The 18,891-nt window shown below is 34.2% G+C and overlaps 1 long non-coding RNA gene across 1 annotated transcript; it reads right to left on the bottom strand.

Moving 5' to 3' along the window:
• Nucleotides 1–8,030: 8,030 nt before the first annotated feature.
• LOC126925530 (uncharacterized) lies at nt 8,031–18,795 on the bottom strand. Its single transcript, XR_007713973.1, has 3 exons — nt 17,728–18,795; nt 17,448–17,577; nt 8,031–11,217 (listed from the first exon to the last, which is right to left on the bottom strand). It is a non-coding gene; the product is annotated as an uncharacterized LOC126925530 (long non-coding RNA).
• Between the last annotated feature and the right edge of the window lie 96 nt (nt 18,796–18,891).

Below are 18,891 nucleotides of genomic sequence, written 5' to 3'. Positions count from 1 at the left end.
CATTTAAACTATTAATTTATTACATATAAGTCATTAATTTATAACATTTAAGCTATTAATTCTATGTTGAGATCGATGCATAATATTAAATAACTCATGGGCGGGTCTCTTGCGTAGTCACCTCCGCGTGGTGAGACCTGGTAATTGGCATCGTTTTTCAAAAAATTAATCCGTTGATTAATCTTTGGAAAACGATGCCAAGCTAAGAACTACGCACCAGTCCGGTTTGGATCTCCAAATGCCGCCAAAAGAATTTTGGATGATCTGGACTGGACTGCAACGTGGGACACCGTGGGACACCGTTGGACACCGCTGGACAACGTTGGACAACGTTGGACACCGCTGGACAACGTTGGACACCGCTGGACACCGCTGGACACCGCTGGACACCGCTGGACACCGCTGGACACCGCTGGACAACGTTGGACACCGCTGGACAACGTTGGACACCGCTGGACAACGTTGGACACCGCTGGACAACGTTGGACACCGCTGGACAACGTTGGACACCGTTGGACAACGTTGGACAACGTTGGACACCGTTGGACACCGCTGGACACCGCTGGACAACGTTGGACACCGCTGGACAACGTTGGACACCGCTGGACACCGCTGGACACCGCTGCACCGTTGCACGTCGTTGGATATGTAGGATGTAGATATTGCATGTATGCATGCTTTGTTTAAAATTTGGATAGATTCATGCAAGTGTTACGTTGAAGATGAATGTTGTTGTAGATATATACATTTGTTTGTCTGTAGATCGTTAATGTGTAACTGCGTATAATCGTTAATTGTGTGCCTATTTGTACCACCTGTTTGTGTATCCTTACCCTTCCTCCACCACTTCGGAAGTTGCCCAACAAAACTAAGGTGCAAAGAGCCATTCAGTCGTCTGATTTTGTACCGATAACATGTGCTGCATCAGCGTAAAAAATAGCAGTATTTTCTAAATAAACGTTCGATAGGGAAAAAAAGAAAATTATCTAAACGATGTTTCGCTTCTGTCCCACCCTCCAGCCCACCCCACCCCCACACCCAACCCGCCATTAAACAGCTTTATTTTCAGGGAATATTTGTAACCGCGCGCAATGCGGTTGTAGAGTCAGTGTTTGATACGCGATAATTTCCTTTCAATATTTTAAAATCACTATAATTTTGATTAAATTCGATCAAATAATTATTCGCGAAAGTAATAAAATTCTATTAAAGAGATTTGTTACGCGATATTAGAGTACTTGTTCGCCGATCATAATTTAAGCAGTCGCGTTAACGTAGTCTTTTATTTTTCTTTTTTTATACATTTATTTTTTTGAATATTCGTTTTCGGTATTAGAGTCAGTGCCTCCCTCAAGAGGATAAAGCCTCTCCAGGAGCTCAAAAATGTAAGTAGTTTTATATAATGTATTTCAATTTGTTCTATGTATTATATTTTGCTTGAAATATTGTTGATTATAAAATAAAAATGATTGATAATTTAGAAAGTTGTAAATGTCCTTTCTAATTGAAATAAAGTTTTCAAGTCTTAACATTAAAGTATAATAAAACTGTCTCTGATGTGCATAAAAAATCACTGAATTGTCAATTTTTTGATTTCAAACTTTTATATTAGAATTTCAATTTCCATTACTCATTAGAGTTTATTAAAATTTCAGTCTTTATTATGGCTAAAGTTCCAAGTTTGTATTATGTATTAACAATATTAATGATGTCTTATGTTTTGTTATAGACACATCACAGCTTCAACTTCTTCATCTTCTTTGGGAATGTTCTAACAGTGGCTGAAAAGCCAAGAATGTAAGTATTTTTGCATATCGTACTTCAATTATGTCCATTCTGTATATTTTTCTTTCATCACTATCATTTAAGAGATACAATTTGATTGAAAATTTGTTAGGTTAGAATCTTCTTAGGTTATTCTTTCATTAAAATAAAATAAGTGTTAAAGTCTTAATACCAAATTATGAAACAAATGACTAACATATTTCACAAATCATTAGATTCTTCATTTTTACATTTTTAACTTTTATATTAGAGTTTCATTTTTTATACTGATCAAAGTTTATTAGAATTTCAATCTTTATTATTACCAAAGATACAAATTTAATAAACTTCCATTTCTCGTTATCTCCAACTTTTCTCCAACAATCTCCAATCACTCATCACGTTTTATTCTGTGTTTTATTTAGTCCACCACTGGACCTTCCACGGTTCCTGTCTGATGTTAATCTCCATAATGATATTCGCTGGAGTGGCGCTATAGCCATGGTACGCCCTCTGTTTCTCCGCTTCGAACGGTGAGTCGCATGCGTTTCTGTTCCTCCGGTCACCCAATCATGTCGTAGGATGAAAGGTCCGAATCGGCACGGGTGACTTGGTTGTATACGTAGAATTGTTTGCGAGCATAGTGACCGCGGGTATTTTTAATACCCGTGAGTAGTAACACTCTTGGTTAAAATTTATTAATTTAGGATAGGTCTTCTTGCATATCGCAATTATAATAATTAGCTTCTTAATAGTTAGGTTAAACATATATTCGTGTTATTTATAAATATGTATGTTAATATTCCGTATGAATATTTGCAAATGGCAAATATCTTCACGAATATATCTTGATTTTAAGCAATGAATTTTATTAAAAATAAGAGACGCTGAAGCGATCTCGTTTGAGCATTTTGTAGTGGAGAAATCGGATACCCTCCGATTTCGTTGCTTTGAAAGATGCAATTGTAACTGAATGATCATGACGATACGATTTTCTCTTTCGTGATAATGTTAAGTCACGTTAGTTTGTTTCACTTTGGATAGAATTTCAAATACGAGTTAAAATTCATTTTCTCCCGTACAAGAATGTGTGAAATTTTACGTGCAAGAGGACACTTCGCGACAGGTAGATCTTTGAATCAAAGCGATCATTTTGAACATTGCTTTTGCATTTTCGAGTATGTGCTTTGATAAAGAGATCGCCTGAGATTAGTTCTTTCTTAGTAATATATTTGGAGTCAATTGTTCCATTTGATCGAGTCTCTGTCCTTTTCAATTAACGCTACCTTTTTTGCAATATTAAAATTTTGTTCTAATTTATTAAATTAATAAAGTAGAGTTACTTAGTTACTATTAAATTAATAAAGTAGATTTAATTAGAAACGAAGTAGTAAAATATAAAATCAAGGAACGTTAGCCCGTTAAATAAAAATTACACAAACTAATCGTCTTTTTAGATCAGGATTTTCAGGTTTAACCCTTTCCGTGCCCATTGTCAGGACCCCATTCACGTGCCCAGGTGCTACTTGAATGGGAGAAAGACATTGGGCACGATGATCTAGAATTAAGTAATGTAATAATTTCTCAGCGACTGACGATGTGTTAGTGTATCGTGCACGACGTATTTTCCACATTATGTGTGTGTGTGTGGTTAGGCCGTGGAATTGCGTCGCATTTTTCCAATCCTTACAACTTCAAGTATTAAAAATGTCGAGACATATATTGATTCAATTACGTCACAATTTCTGATATCATCCACACGATTAAGTGTAATCACACTCTTGATATTCCTATCAATTGCAATTATGGTTCTAACTTTACATATATTCATTTTTAAAATATAATTCCCTCACACGTGTTTTATCACGTTTCACGCAATGGTCGCTAGCCTTCGTCAGTCGATTTCAGGAAAAAGGTACGTACCTTAGAGTGTGCATGATATGTTAAGCTCGGGTGTCGGAGGCGTCCCGGGACGTCCTCTCTAGTGTAGGACCTTTGCGCCCGAGCGTTTGTGTGAGAACCGTGGAGTGTGTGTGTTGGTGTGCCCGTTTTGCCATTTTTTAAATCTAGCGCTAGGTAGGATAGGTAGTATACTTTCTGGTGTGTCTGTTATAATTCTAAGTAGGTAGGGCCGGGCAGGTTGGCACAGTCTCAGGTCGGGTAGGCGCGTTTTCGTGTGACCAACCTGTTTCTGGAAATTTATTTGAAAAATCGACGGTGAAACTGGCACGAGTAGAGCATGCTCTCGTCTCTGGTTTTGCCTATCGATTTTTCGAATTTCGCGGTCGCGGTCGCGAATGGGCTCGAAACGAACGTTCATTGCTCGAGCACGCACATGCGAGTGGGCAACGATCACAGCTGTGATCGTTGGCCAGTCCATGGGCACTCCAATCAGCTTCCGCGGTTTATATTTTTATTTCACCTTTATAAGTTTTTTTTTTTGTTTGCGATTTAGAAGTCTCGAGCTTAGATTTAAGTTTCAGCGGGCATTGCGCTCGAAGAAAGAAGAGGCTATATGCCGAAGAGACCCGGCAAACTGCCACTCAAGAGGGTAACTACCAATGGCTCCCCATCCTCTGGGTCATCCAGAGCATGGGAAGTCATTATCGTTACTACTTTGTCACTATGCTCGCTTTTAGTATTTGTAGTAGTAGTAGTAGTAGTAGTAGTAGTTTTTGGCCGATGTATATCGGTCCATCGTCCCATTGGGCAAATCGCGAATTTTCTTATTAGTGTGGCGACAGATTATTTACGGGTCGAATTAGAGTTGCGAAATAACATCGCGGCTTTTAATTAGCGAGAAAATGATTACGGTTTGAATTAGAGTCGCGATAAAATGATAATCGCGTTTACTTTAGAGTTTCGAATTACGATATCGCGATTGTCTTTTGCAATTTTTATTATCAATTTTTAGAATTTCTTAGAGAACTATACGTATCAGAATTTATCATGTTTTCTATTATTTAAAATTGGATTATAAAAATGTTGATTTTTAATTAATTTTATAGTATTGCAAATAGCAATATCAGAATATTTAAAGTAGCTTTCTCATATAGTAAATAGTAATTTTCATTGTAATTCACTTTGAAAGAGTTAGCGTTGCGATAATCAAATGATCGCGTTTTCTTAAGTAGAGTTGCGTTTATGAAATGCCCAAACCCTCCGACTGCATTTGTCGGACACTGTTCCTGGATCACACGATACAGCTGCAAGAGCTGTACAAATGTGATCGTTGATCGGCAACCTCCTAAATGGTTGCATTGCGATCACTCGCTATTAGTGTTGCGTATTGTTTAAATACGAGTGCGTAGATTTATATTTATTAGCGTTGCGTATCAAATTTCGCGAATTTTCAGAATTTTTTTTTTTTATGGTAGATTAATTGATATTTGCAGATATAAAACGAAGCACTCGTTGCGTTTGATTTTGAGAACTTTCTGCTTCATAAATATTAGTAGTAAATTAGCGTTGCGAAATAAGAATATTCCTTTCCACTCGCGGTTTGTTGATCGGGTTTACATAGAGTGGAAGGCGATCGCATTTTAGTAGCCCTTCTGGCTACTGCACTGTTTCTTTTTCAGTGCCCCTTAATGTCCCCCTTATTAATACGCCCTTTAATGTCTCCTTTATTAATGCGCCCCTGACTAACGTGCCCCTTATTAATGCGCCCCTAACTAACGTGCCCCTGACTAACGCGCCCCTGACTAACGCGCCCCTGACTAACGCGCCCCTGACTAACGCTCCCCTGTCTAACGTGCCCCTTATTAACGTGCCCCTGACTAACGCGGCCCTGACTAACGTGCCGCTTATTAACGTGCCTCCTATTAACGCGCCCCTGACTAACGCGCCCCTGACTAACGCGCCCCTGATTAACGCGCCCCTGACTAACGCGCCCCTGACTAACGCGCCCCTGACTAACGCGCCCCTGACTAACGCGCCCCTGACTAACGCGCCCCTGTCTAACGTGCCCCTTATTAACGCGCCCCTTATTAACGCGCCCCTGACTAACGCGCCCCTGACTAACGTGCCCCTAACTAACGCGCCCCTGACTAACGCGCCCCTGACTAACGTGCCCCTTATTAACGCGTCCCTTATTAACGCGCCCCTGACTAACGCGCCCCTGACTAACGTGCCCCTGATTAACGCGCCCCTGACTAACGCGCCCCTTATTATTACGTTTATTACTGAAAATACTGCTACAAGACATATTCCTTTGTCAGCATGAACGTAATTATGAATGTAATATATATATATTTTTTCATTATATTTCATATATATACTTAATCCATATATATATATATAGATGTATGAAATTGTGAGCGATTTCATGCGTAACAAAGTATTATAATGAAATATCTTAATGTTGCTACGAAGATTTGAAATATTTTTTAAAATTTAATTCATTGCTATTAGAATTAATGCTGGTGATTGTTCGTTCTTAGAACCATAACTTTTAGGATCTTTTTGGCCGCGATATTTTCAATCTTTAGACAGTAATGTATAATTTTATAAATATTCGAATTTCACGAAATGATTTATGTGCATATCTTTCGGTTTGTTATGTTGCATAAGAAATAGCTGTAGTAAATAAGAATAATATAACAATAAATAACAATATAATAATAATATAAATAAGAAGAAAATAACAACAAGAAAAACAGACAAAAATAACAGACAGTAAAAGTTAAAAGGCAAAAGCAAGCGATTTTATATTAATCGGTTTTACTCTCATCTTTCTATTCAAACCAGATTTTCAATTTTCAATTCAGATCCAATTCAATTACTTGAAACTCAATTTCCTAAAATGCTCGCTTTCAAATTTCCTACTTTTCGCTAAAAAAAAAAAAAAAAAAAAAGAAAAAAAATACATATGATTCCCTACTTTTTTTCCAAAAATTTATCAACAGCAATTTAATCTAATCGACAATTATTACTTTATTTTTCACGTATAAAATGTTCTCATTTCAAAGCTGTCTGAACTTTTTTCCCAAGTACTAATCCAGCAAACGAGTTTGTCTCAGATTTACCAATTTACATAAAATGCATTCCAATTACACGTTTGAATATCACGCAGTATCTTCAATAATTATACATATTTTATAGAATTTTACTAATCTTTCGCAGATTGAATTTCTTTCGGAGTCTTTTATATAATCGAGTTCTCGTAAAGTCTCTCTTTTGTGCTATCGAATCTCTCGCGAAAAGGTCTCTCATACTCCTGACATTATCCCCTCCCTTTCCCTTTGTTACATTTAGATTATTACGTAGGCAGGTTACGTAGATGTTTAGACTTTTACGTAGCTGTGATTTATGATTAGATAGATTACTTTGAGATTGTGATCTATGTAAGTAGATAAAATGTATGTGATAAAATGTATGGCATTGTATATATTAGATTTTTAGATGCACGAGTCCTAGTCAGGTTTAGTTTTCGCGTCGGTTTTTCATCTCAAAGCTCCTTTTGCTGTTTGTTTCGAACGTTGTTCAAACGCACAGCAAAAGGAGCATTTATTTGACGATAAATAAATTTCACACTTTTTTGCGTAAACGGAGGGTGGATGGGTCGCGGTTAGGGTGGGTCTCCGCTCGCAGCACCTCCTCGTGGTGAGACCCGGGCAATCAGTATTATTTGATATATAATTACTAATTATATCACTATACAGAGAAGCAATTAACTGTATAACTGATACAATTATTAATTATATAGCAAGTAATATGAGCTAATTGGCTGCGATCCTGACTAGGTACTCGTATCAATGCATCTATGGTATATTAAATTAGTGTAATATGATTCGGACATAATTTACAAGTGTAACTAATAAGTACTTAGTACAGTATAAATAAAAATGTTTCCATGAGTTCAATCTACCATTTCTTTTGCATCTCATTTTGTCGTTCGGTTTGAGAATCACTGTACGCCCCGTTGCGTAGGCTGACCGCCTTTCACCCGTGTAAGGCGGGTTGCTCGCGTGCAGGCACAGTTCAGTCGATTTTTCATTATCGATAATCTTCGATTAATCTTCGATTTATTTCGGCTTCAACAATCACCCCTTAAATGTCCTCACACCTAGCCAAACACCCTGTATAATGGGATCCAGGGATGGTCACCTGGCCGTGGTGGGTTCAGGTAATTTGTATCGGTTTTCAAATATCAGTATCTCGAAATACTAGCGTAAATATTAGAAAATGAATAGAACAATTCGAACAAGCCGTGAATCTTATTTTGTTCTCTAATTGATCCCGGTCATTTTCTCCGATCTCGTGTTTAAAGGAAGTTTAGCTGAGTCATATTAAGGTATACCATTTTCTGACGTTTCGAAAGATACGAAGCGTGGCAAAAAATAGAACGTTAGAGTTTAGTAGAACGATTCGAATTTCCCTTTGCTAGACACGGAATTATGCATAGAGTGTCAGTAGCTTCGTTTCATTTCCTTCCTTTCAAACTATACAAATGTTGCCAAATAGTGTTGCGGATTACCGTACAATGTTCCGAATTACCGACGATCGATGTAATCGCTGTGTGGCAGATAGATGTTTGGCAGCTTAGTTTGCGAAATATTTATCTCCATTTATCATTTATCTATCATATATTTATCTCTCATTTATCGATTATCAGCAAATAGCGTCCGAATTCTTGCTAATAGCTTCGATGTCGAGATTTCTGTATAACGGTTACTAATTCATGGATAGGTCTCGTTCTGAGACCTGATAATTGCCATTTTTTCACAAAGATTAATCTTTGTATTATATTCTTGTTAATCGATTAACTATCTTCGGAAAAGGATAGCAAGCTGAGAACCACGCACAATGCAGTCCAGTCTAGATCATGAAAAGTTCTTGTCGTAGTCTATTAGTAATGTTGGCAACTAAATGATTGCGGATTTTAGCATTACCACCTAATGACAAAAGCCGCAATCACTTGGTTGTCGACCCAATAGTTTAACTGAATTTTAAGTCTCATTCTTGGACGAAGAGAGACGACAGGGGTTACAGGCGACTACAAAGGGCTCAATCTTTATTTCAAGATTTAATTTCAAGCCTCGCTTCTAAATCTCAATTTTCAGCCGCGTAGTTATCTTCAAGCCTCGGTTGCGTATTTTTAATTCAAACCTCGTCGTTTAATGCACCTCGTCGGTACTAGTATCGATAACCGAATCGATAACGTAGCACACGAAACGAAAATGGTAAGGGGACCCTGTAATCCGCAAGACACGGGATGCGCAAAAGTTTTGCTTATCGCGTCTATCCTGTGCCTCGTCTATGATTTAATAACAACGTCGACAATGATTTATCGGAAATCGATCACAAACTAGTATAATAGATAACACCGGAGACGAGTAGTCAACGGTATTACCAAAGCGTCGATAGCTGGCGCCACCTGCGAAAACCAATTTCAACTTCAAGTTTTCATGACGAAAGAAGCTGACGTTATCAGTCGTGAGTCTATCGACGATGCGAAATAAAATTGCGAACTTATGCCACAAAACAGATACCGATGTACGTACGTACGTCATCTGTGCTTATGCGAAAGACGAATACTCGCGTCTGCTTGCGCGTAACAATAGCAAAAGAACGTCATGGTCAGATATACTGCATTATATATATAAAAAAATAGTTGTGACAATTTATAATTAGACAGAGATCGTTTCTATTACAGTCCTGCGATTATTGCAATGTATTTAACCTGAATAATTTAATATTCTTCTCAGGCAAAGGAAATATTTGTAGGAAAAAATCATTTACATAGCGATTTCTCAACGTGTTAGACAAACGTAATAAACGATTGTTAAACTTTTTGAACGTCGTAAAACTTGTTCTAAACATTTGAAAGAAAAATTGATAGCTAACCGGTATTCTCGGAAATTATCTGCGTATGTATTGGGTTGGCAACTAAGTGATTACGGATTTTATCGTTACCATCTATTGACAAAATCCGCAATCACTTAGGTGCGCGTTTCTTGAGAAAGATCAGTGTACTAAGTTCGAAATTGGTAAAAATTGTAAGGGAAAATTTTGTTCGTATGAAAGGAATTTTAATATGGTAGGAATATTTCTTTTATTTAATTGTCGCGTTAAATTCTTTCTTTCGTGATAACGTTTAGTATGGAGAAACTATGGCAATGAATTAATTTCGCCTTATCGATCGAAGGAATCGATGTTCGTGCTATTTTCCATTGTGTATAAACTCATTTCGCCTGAATTAACCATTATCGACGATCAAATAACATTTTAAGAGATTAGATAGCGGATTGAAGCGAAGTTATACCAAAAACTTCTGTGAAATCTAAAATCAACAAATCGGATCATTGGGTAAAAGCGGTGAAAAAATTCATTTTATCATCAATCAATATCAATCGAAGTTGCATGATTGCAATACAGTGCTATAATGTGGAGAATTCTTGGAAATTGTATATTCTAATTAGATAGATTCATAATTATGAATTCATCAGTTTTGTTAATTATTTTGTGCTGATGATGAATTATTGTTGATAATGGCCGATTAGATTACTTATTAAGCAATAATACACATTTACGTTTGCAATTTTTTCATATCAATTTATATCATCGAACTTGATTTCTTTAGTGTCGTAATAAAATATTTACTTTGTTATTTTGACGCGCTTAATAGATTGCGAAACATCCTTCGAGTATCCTAAGTATTTTCGTCTTTTTTGTATAAGTAAATACTAAAAAAGCATTAAGAATTTTATTCGTTATTTTCATGATCTTTTTTTTTCGAGTCTTTCTTATTGCAGGGTATTTATTTATTTTATTTATTATTTATAATTGTTTATTATTATTATCGTGTTTATTTTATTCGGCATCTGGATTTCTTTTTCAAACTATCTTCGTACCTAGAAACCTACAGTTAACACTTCATTCGTCTCTCATGATGAACCTCGCAATCGTTTGAACGAAAAAAATGAGATTTTTCGAAACTTTAGGATAACTTGTATTTATTTAGAATATCTAGAATGTTAGAAGTTTGAAAATCTCAATTTCCGTCCAAAACTATAATTTCCACATTTAAGATCGAACAATACCATACACCATATTAAGAATTAGTTTCCTAACCCCATACATACGCGTATGAAGTTATTATATTTGTTAGAAATATTTATCATATTTCCCAGAAAACGAACATTTATTACTCAATACATAATTTCACAACTTTATATTTTCTCGTAGACATTACACAGAGCGAAACATTTTATTCTTCGGTTTATTCTGCGTAAATTTACCTATAACTTCGTAACAGTATAATACATTGAACCGTACAGAACTAGAAATACGTCATACAGGTGGAAAATTTATATTTCAATTAACGCGACGTAATTAACATATAAGATAAAGAGCATACGTACGAGCATACGAAGAAACATTAAACTCCACATTCTCAGGATTTTTGTTAAAATGGACGTTCCCCCTGTCTCCCGTGGACCCATCGTACTCCTATTAAAAGAAAATTTCGGTACCAGAAACGTTAGCCTGACACTAAAAAACCTAATCCTCAATTAACTCATCATTCGTCGTTGTATCGAAATCGTCTCTCGATCACCTCCCATGGCATCCATTCATATACATAATAATATGATGTGTATCGGTGATAGCACCTCCCAATCTGTCACTCGTGGGTCAACGTCACCATAACAGGTTATTTACTGTAATTTGTCAAATCGACCGCCAGAGTGCAGCCGGTGGTCCTTGGTTCGTAACGCAAATCTAACCTCCATAACCAATTTCTTATTTTCTCCTAAAGCACCAAAAATAAACGAAGGAAGTGTTTTTGAGGCGTGTTTTCGCGCTGCGTGTATTGGCGCAGACGCTCGCCTCCAGCACGCGGCATTGACCATTTCACAGCAGCCCAATTTCCATTTGTTACGCAATTGATGCAATTAGGTACGTCAATCAGCGGGATAATGGAATGGTCGAGATGGATACCGGCTAACAATGCGGAGTTAATCCGACTTCAAACGCTCGCCAGCGATGAAAACATGCTTTCGTCTTGCGTTGAATAGATAGCAGACCCAGCTATACCCAGTGTCCAATAATTCCATACTGTTGTGCAGCAAAGGTTAGATGTCAAGGAAATTTTCTAATGATGGATTACGTAGTTCGAGATTGCCTTGAGAATTATGAGAATTGATACGAAGTAGCCGGATTTTGAATCACTTAAATGTGTTTGAAATACGATAATTTTTTATTTCTTGTAGGTTGGTCGTTAGTGAATATGGTCGTTAGCGTATAATTCTATTTTCAAGAGATGTTTATTTCCGCATTTGATAAAACATTCTAACGTCTTTTTTTTCTTGTTTTGTGTCATTAGTGTTAAAATACATGGGTCAGATAAATAAAAAAGAAGCAGGAAGTAAATCTGCTGTAGAAAAGAAACTTAATTTTGACCTTTGACAGAATGTTCTAATTTTCTTATTATCGTTTTATTAGCATCAGGAATCAACAAGTGTTTCAATTAATAAATGATTGCTAGTAACTACTTGGTTTTGGAATAATCCTATTACGAAAAGGAAACTTTAATTCTTATACCTTTCGCTAGAATAAATTAGTATCTCTTCTTCTTTCATTTTACTATCGTTAATAGAAGATTTCGAATAATTCTTCTGCAAAGGAGAAATTTTTATTTCTGTCTTTTAGTTTAATATTTTGAATGATCTAATAATAAAATCGTGCAATTGGAGAGTTGACGAGGCATTAAACATTGAACAAAAATGCGATTGCGTGGTAAAAATTATCGTCGATACATGGTATAGAATATATTCTTAATCTTTATATAATATTATTCGATAATTACATCGACGACAATTCGTGCGTAAGTGAAACATTATTTCATCGTATTTCCATAATTCTCCTCGTTTCCAACCACTCACCCGGAACGTGTATCAACAAAAAGGAATTACATAAATAATAATTAACAAGTATGACCTCAACGGATATTAAAATTCAGAATCGAGAATTTCGTCGTCTGCTTTATACAATGATTCTGGGATCGCGTACATTTTATTCCACGTCTCTTCCACGTTTCAAACACACTATGACATTCACCTTTCGAAAAGAAATTATAAATTTCGAAATTATCCAATTTGAAAAAAATAAACGATCGTGAAATTTCGGAACGGAAATTATACACTAAGTAATATTTGAATGGAAATTCTCAGAATTTATTTGAAACAAGCATGTTGGAATATTTGCAAATTTTGATTATATCTCAAATAATTCTTTTCCTAGAACATTTGCAGACTTTATTTGTCATAAAAAATATCTCGAAATTTCTCAGATATATATATATATATATTGTAAACGATCTCTTCGTTAGAAAATTTTCAGATTTTACTAATCTAACAAAATCTTGAGTTTTCAAAAAATCGAAAATTTTTCAAGAAAATTGTCGAGTCAGAATACGGTATCTAAATCATCGGCCTTTCAGCAGAAGATCTTCGATATAAGCGATACAAAATATTAGTCTAGAAAAAGAATGAAATGAGTAAACATGGCAGGAATCAGGAAATGGAAACACGGAAATATTCTGACGTGATTTAACATGGAGGAAACTCGTTTCTAAGAAATGAAAACATTGTACATCGAGCACAAAAAACAGTCAGATGCAAAGAACCGGCGTGTATAAAAAAGGCAGATTTTCGTGCAATATTATGCACTGTATAATCGAACATACATAAAATTGTTCACCCGTAGTTCATGGCAATTTATAACATGAGGAAAGCAGATAAAAAAGAAGGCGCTGCTTTGCATCGGTAAGTTCATATAATTGATTCCATGCCGCGGTTTCTCATAAATATTCACGGTAAATATTACGTGGATGTACGTCAATATGAATATTGAAAAGCAAGAATGTTGCTCGAAGATCAGACTGCACCTCGAACAAATTCAGTAAATGGACTTGCTCATACTGATTGCACGGTTTCTACAAAGCATCAAATCTTTCTACCCTTAATGGGGCATGAGAACGATTATTAAATTTATAATATTGTAACTTAAATATAATAATAGTTGAGATAGTACTATATAATAAAATATATAATTTGAAGCTATAAAGTGGCATTTAGAGGGAAATTCGATTCTAACATTCGGTGAAACGAATAATTCCCTAGCTAACGTATATGTTGAATAATATGTTATATATATATATATATATATATAATTATATATATTGTTATAGCAACGTTATATCTATAAATATATATTCTATACGATAACTGATACCATTTAGAAAACACGCATTTCAATATTTTTGTTACAATTCATGCAACTTGTTGGAATAAATTAAAATAATAAATTCACGTTCAGAAAAGATATGCCATGATCTATTTTTACCGTGAAGGCCTCAAATGTAATCAATTCGCAAACATGTTTCGACTTTTCTGAAGATAGACAAATGAGAAGTAAACATTTTGCGGAGATAGATTAATAGCGAAATTTTAATTTTTCAGGAATGCATGGAATATCAGTAGCGAGAAATCATCTTGGCTTTGAATGAAGTACAAGTGAATCATGGATTTTATTTAATGAAATAGATAGTGAAGAGATAATGTAAAAGATTTGTTAACAAATGTTGAAGAAGGTCAGTCATGCATATCGAAGCTAATTATGATGATTTTGTATGCAAGTTCAACAATGTGATATAATATGGGTTAAAAGACAAGCCTGAGAAGCATAGAACTTTAATTACTTTATTACCACATTGAAATGAACATGTATACGATTTTATCACGATTGCGTAATTAGTAAATTACATTATTTTGATAGAGAGAATACTGTGGTAGGGAGAAACAAGTTGTAACACACTGTGGCTTTTTTATTCTTATTATAAAAGAAATTCTGAAATAAGATTTGTTAAGATGGAATATTCCAGCATTCAACTAGGAAGAATAATTTATTCTAAAGAGGGGACACAGAAGTCAGTGTCCAAAAATTTAGAGCGGCTATAGATGAGCCAAGTCATGAGGTACATGCGTGACACGAAATTCATATCTGTCAGTCATAAAGAGTAGCAGATAACCTTCACGCTTCAAACTTATGCCCATGAAGACTCTCGCAATCAGAAATTTTCCATTATTGTTAATAACAGCAAATATCCAAAATTGTTTGTTAGCTGAATCTATCAGCATCAGGAACTATGTCATAAGCATAACTGTAAAGTATTTTGATGATAATAGTGATCATCCTCCTCACCCCACCCCTCTCTCTAGTAAGTAGGGGACAAAGGAGAATCCATAATCACAAATTTCATAATACAGATGCAGTAAAGAGCTTCTTAGAATGTAAAAGTAAAACAATTTTGAGGGTCTCTTTGAAGAAAATGCTTTGATACACTTGTTCTGTGTCTAGACACTGTCTAGGTGATAATAATAAATCTTCTCAGGCAGAGAACAAAGAACTCAAGAGTGGAAGATCATTGGAGGCTCTTTCAGTGGGAAGTTTCATCTAGAGCATCTTTGTGAAATCTAGAATTGAAACAGTATTAAAAAACTTATTTACCTCTATAGAATCCTAATAACTAAGAGGTAAAAAGAAAAAGAGGAAAGGCAAGTCTCTTACAATTTTCTTCCTGATATATTAAATAATAAATAAGAAATGATTGTGAAATGATTCTGAAACGTTGAAATGAAAAATTTCATTTAAGATATATTTGGAGAATCTAAAATTGAGAAAACAGTAAAAGCCTTAGAACTGAAAGAGTCCAGACTTAGTCTAGATCTGAAAGAATCTTCTAAACTTCTAGAGTTAAGTGCAACTTAAAAATGTTCAGTCTTCTCTATCTAGAAATCATGTAAAACCTGAACTATTAAGAGACAAAATATCCTATTATAAATTGTTTTAAAAATGTTGACAAAATAGAAGGACATAGTTCTAAATATCTAAACTTTTACATGAAAATTATACAAAATTATACATAAATGTTCTAAATAGAAGAATATAGTTGTAGAATAGCATAGAATACACGCGGTCTGTTGTATTTCTGTTTTAAGTGACGATATTGGGTGGATGAGCTCGCAAAAATAACTAAGCGGCTGCGAAATTAGATGATCACAGTCGGAAGGCTGTCCAAAAAGCTCAAAGCTCCTTAGGCTGAGCAGTCTGGCTCAATACTGTGCAGCACGTGTTCGTCGCGTAACTTTTGACCCGATTGGTTCAAAATTGAGAAAACTTCATATTAGTTTAAAGCGATTCGAAAATTCTCGGATAAAGCTAGAAATCTATCTTGAGGCTATAATTTGTTTCAAGGTCAGTGAGAATTTCTGGAATTCAGTTAGAATCTTTGGGGAATTTTTTATTAGGAGAAGGAATCGTTTAAAATATAATACTCGTTTAGAAATTTTAATACCGCGAAATTAAATAAATAATAAATAAAATTAAAATTGAATTAATCGAATTTTGTAAAAATTAGAATTTTTATTTATACTAAAATCCTAACAAATTTTGACAAATTTCGAATTATCCAGGAAAAGGAACAATTTTATCTTTTGAAAGAAAGAAAGAAAGACCAATAATAATCGGCAATTTTCTAAAAAATTCGGCTCTTTACATGAAAGCTGGATCTGGCACTTATTGTTGAAAGATAGAAACTTTCCTTTCAATCATTTTTCTACTGAAGACGAAAAGCAAAATCAAATATTTGGGTTATTTTACGAATGTAATATAGTTTGCATGACTATCGGGGAATTTTTATTTTTAAAAGATCTGCGGTGAGGATCCATTCCTTTACTTGCACTGAGCGTCAAGTTAAAGCGTCGAGTGTCCAGAATATTCTGTACAGCTTGATCCAGCGTATTCTTGTTCAAAGAGCAAATCACTTTAAAATGCGATTATTCCGTGCTGAATGCGATGGTGTTTCTTAATTATTTGTAACCTTTTCCTTTTTTAATAATGTATTAAACGTAATTAAAATTTTGTTTTTTTATTAATTTAAAAACTACGAAAACCATTTATTTAAAGAATTAAAGAATTACGTGTATTTCTTATTTTAAAAAATTGTTGCAACTGTATTGTCATTTTGGAATTGCAAGATCAAAATAAAATAATAAACATAATTAATGATCAAATTTAAATGATAAAGGTAACTTTAGTCCAGAGAAAAAATTGAATTTTACTTAACCATAAGAATTTATATCTTTCAATATTTTTATAACTTTCCAAAAAAATATACAAGTTTAAACTAGCATTTGGATTAAGATTCAAGATCAAAGATTCAAGTACAACATTCTTCTTGCGCAATCCTGACAAATGATTAATTTTTTTGCATTGATTGAAATCTTATTTTTTCCATTTCTCTATTTTTTATTCTATCTAAAAAAAATTAACTTGCATCAAAAGCTAGTGTTAAGTACCGAATTTCATGATCGTGATTAACTATAAAGTATTACCAAGACAACGTAGAATAAACATAATAAAAAAACAAATATGTCTGAATGACCTTTTGTAATTGACGGAAAGGTTTCTATTGGTGCAACAATCTTTCTTTTTATAATTGAGGTATTAAGTACGTATCAAAAAATACATACTGAAATAAAAATTCTTTTTAAATATTTGGATATTATACATATTTATATAGCTTCATTATTTTAGAAATATTCCAACGTTATAATATCTCCATTACTGCGCACGCATACAGTTCTACTCGCGCATAAAAAAAATTCAATTAGACTCACCAATTACTTGGTCCTACGACAATGCTTTCCATTTTGTTAAATTAACGGCTGCTTTACTCTTCCTACTTCTTTCCTACTTCACTCCACTTAGATTTATTCCTGTTATATTGCTCCAGTAATTGAATTAAACCTAGAACAGGCGAATTTACAGCGTCAGATGTGGAAAATAAATTGAACGTGCAAAGCATCAGTAATGTTCTTATACGAAGTAACAAACATTGAAACGAAATAAATTATCGATACTGTTTGCGAAATTATAACATTTTATACAATAGCATACCTTTTAATCACTCTTTGAGAAATATTTATGGTAATTGATATCACTTTTCTATATAATTTTCACAATTTCGTGCAACAAAACGCGAATTCAAACCGACCGACGCGGAAAACGCGGAAACTACTAGCGCCACTTGCGTTCTCTTCTCTAAATAGAATTTAAATTCGAAATAGGTACTATATATCATACTATTCTCCTTTTATACATTACCCTTTATTTATTTTATATGAAAATTTGTATAATAAAACATTATAGACACAATACAATTTAATTTACGTACTTTTGGTTACAAAATGTATATCACAGAATGTATAATAATATGAATAAAATTCATAATAAAGTATAGAAATATATCTAGCCTAATCTATACTTGGAAGTTTAAAGAATAGACAAGTATGTTTTGTAAGTTATTTTTAATATACTAATAATCTACACAATTATCGTTTAATTAAATAAATCATTTTATTGTTCTATAGATTCAAATATCACTGTTTTAATTCGTATTATATGTTGAACATATACACAGCTACCACATAAATCACTCAATGTAAAAATAGTATTCAGAATAGTAATAAAACCAGAACATTATTCATTCTTTTTCACGTTATGCCTAACCGGAGAATTAATACATTTTCTGTCGTATGCACTAATAAACAAGTATAATGCAAAATGTTAATCTACTCAATCTATTAATATTAATAATAATATTTGAAATGCGAGAATTGCTTATTGACGATATCATTTCAAAATTATATGTTCACAAAACTTTTTCATAATGTTATAAATACTTCAATTTTTTTAAACTTTATAAAATTGTTAGATCGAGGTGGAAAAGATAGTGATGAAAAAAATAATGATGAAAAAAGTAGTGATGAAAAAATACTAAATTAGGTCCTAGGACACAGTATCAAAAAAGAAAAATAGAATCCGATAATGAAAATTGATTAGATAAATTGCAAATGAAACGCTGCCTTGACGCAACGTTGTCCTTGATAGGTTGAAAAGGGTGGAGAAAAGCGAACGTGAAGCCAAGAGAATTGGTTCAGTTTGTCGACGGTCTCATTCCACAGATTTATCAAATTTTTTGTCACGTGCGTGGCAAAAGGCGCGAGAGGGGCTCAGCTGGGCTGCATAACATTAATGCACCTGCGATTGGTCGCCAGTCGG

The sequence above is a fragment of the Bombus affinis genome, chromosome 16, assembly GCF_024516045.1.
Source record: "Bombus affinis isolate iyBomAffi1 chromosome 16, iyBomAffi1.2, whole genome shotgun sequence".
Classification (NCBI taxonomy): Eukaryota; Metazoa; Arthropoda; class Insecta; order Hymenoptera; family Apidae; genus Bombus; species Bombus affinis.
The sequence above is the reverse complement of the archived record's forward strand: the minus strand, read 5'-3'. Positions and strand labels throughout refer to the sequence as shown.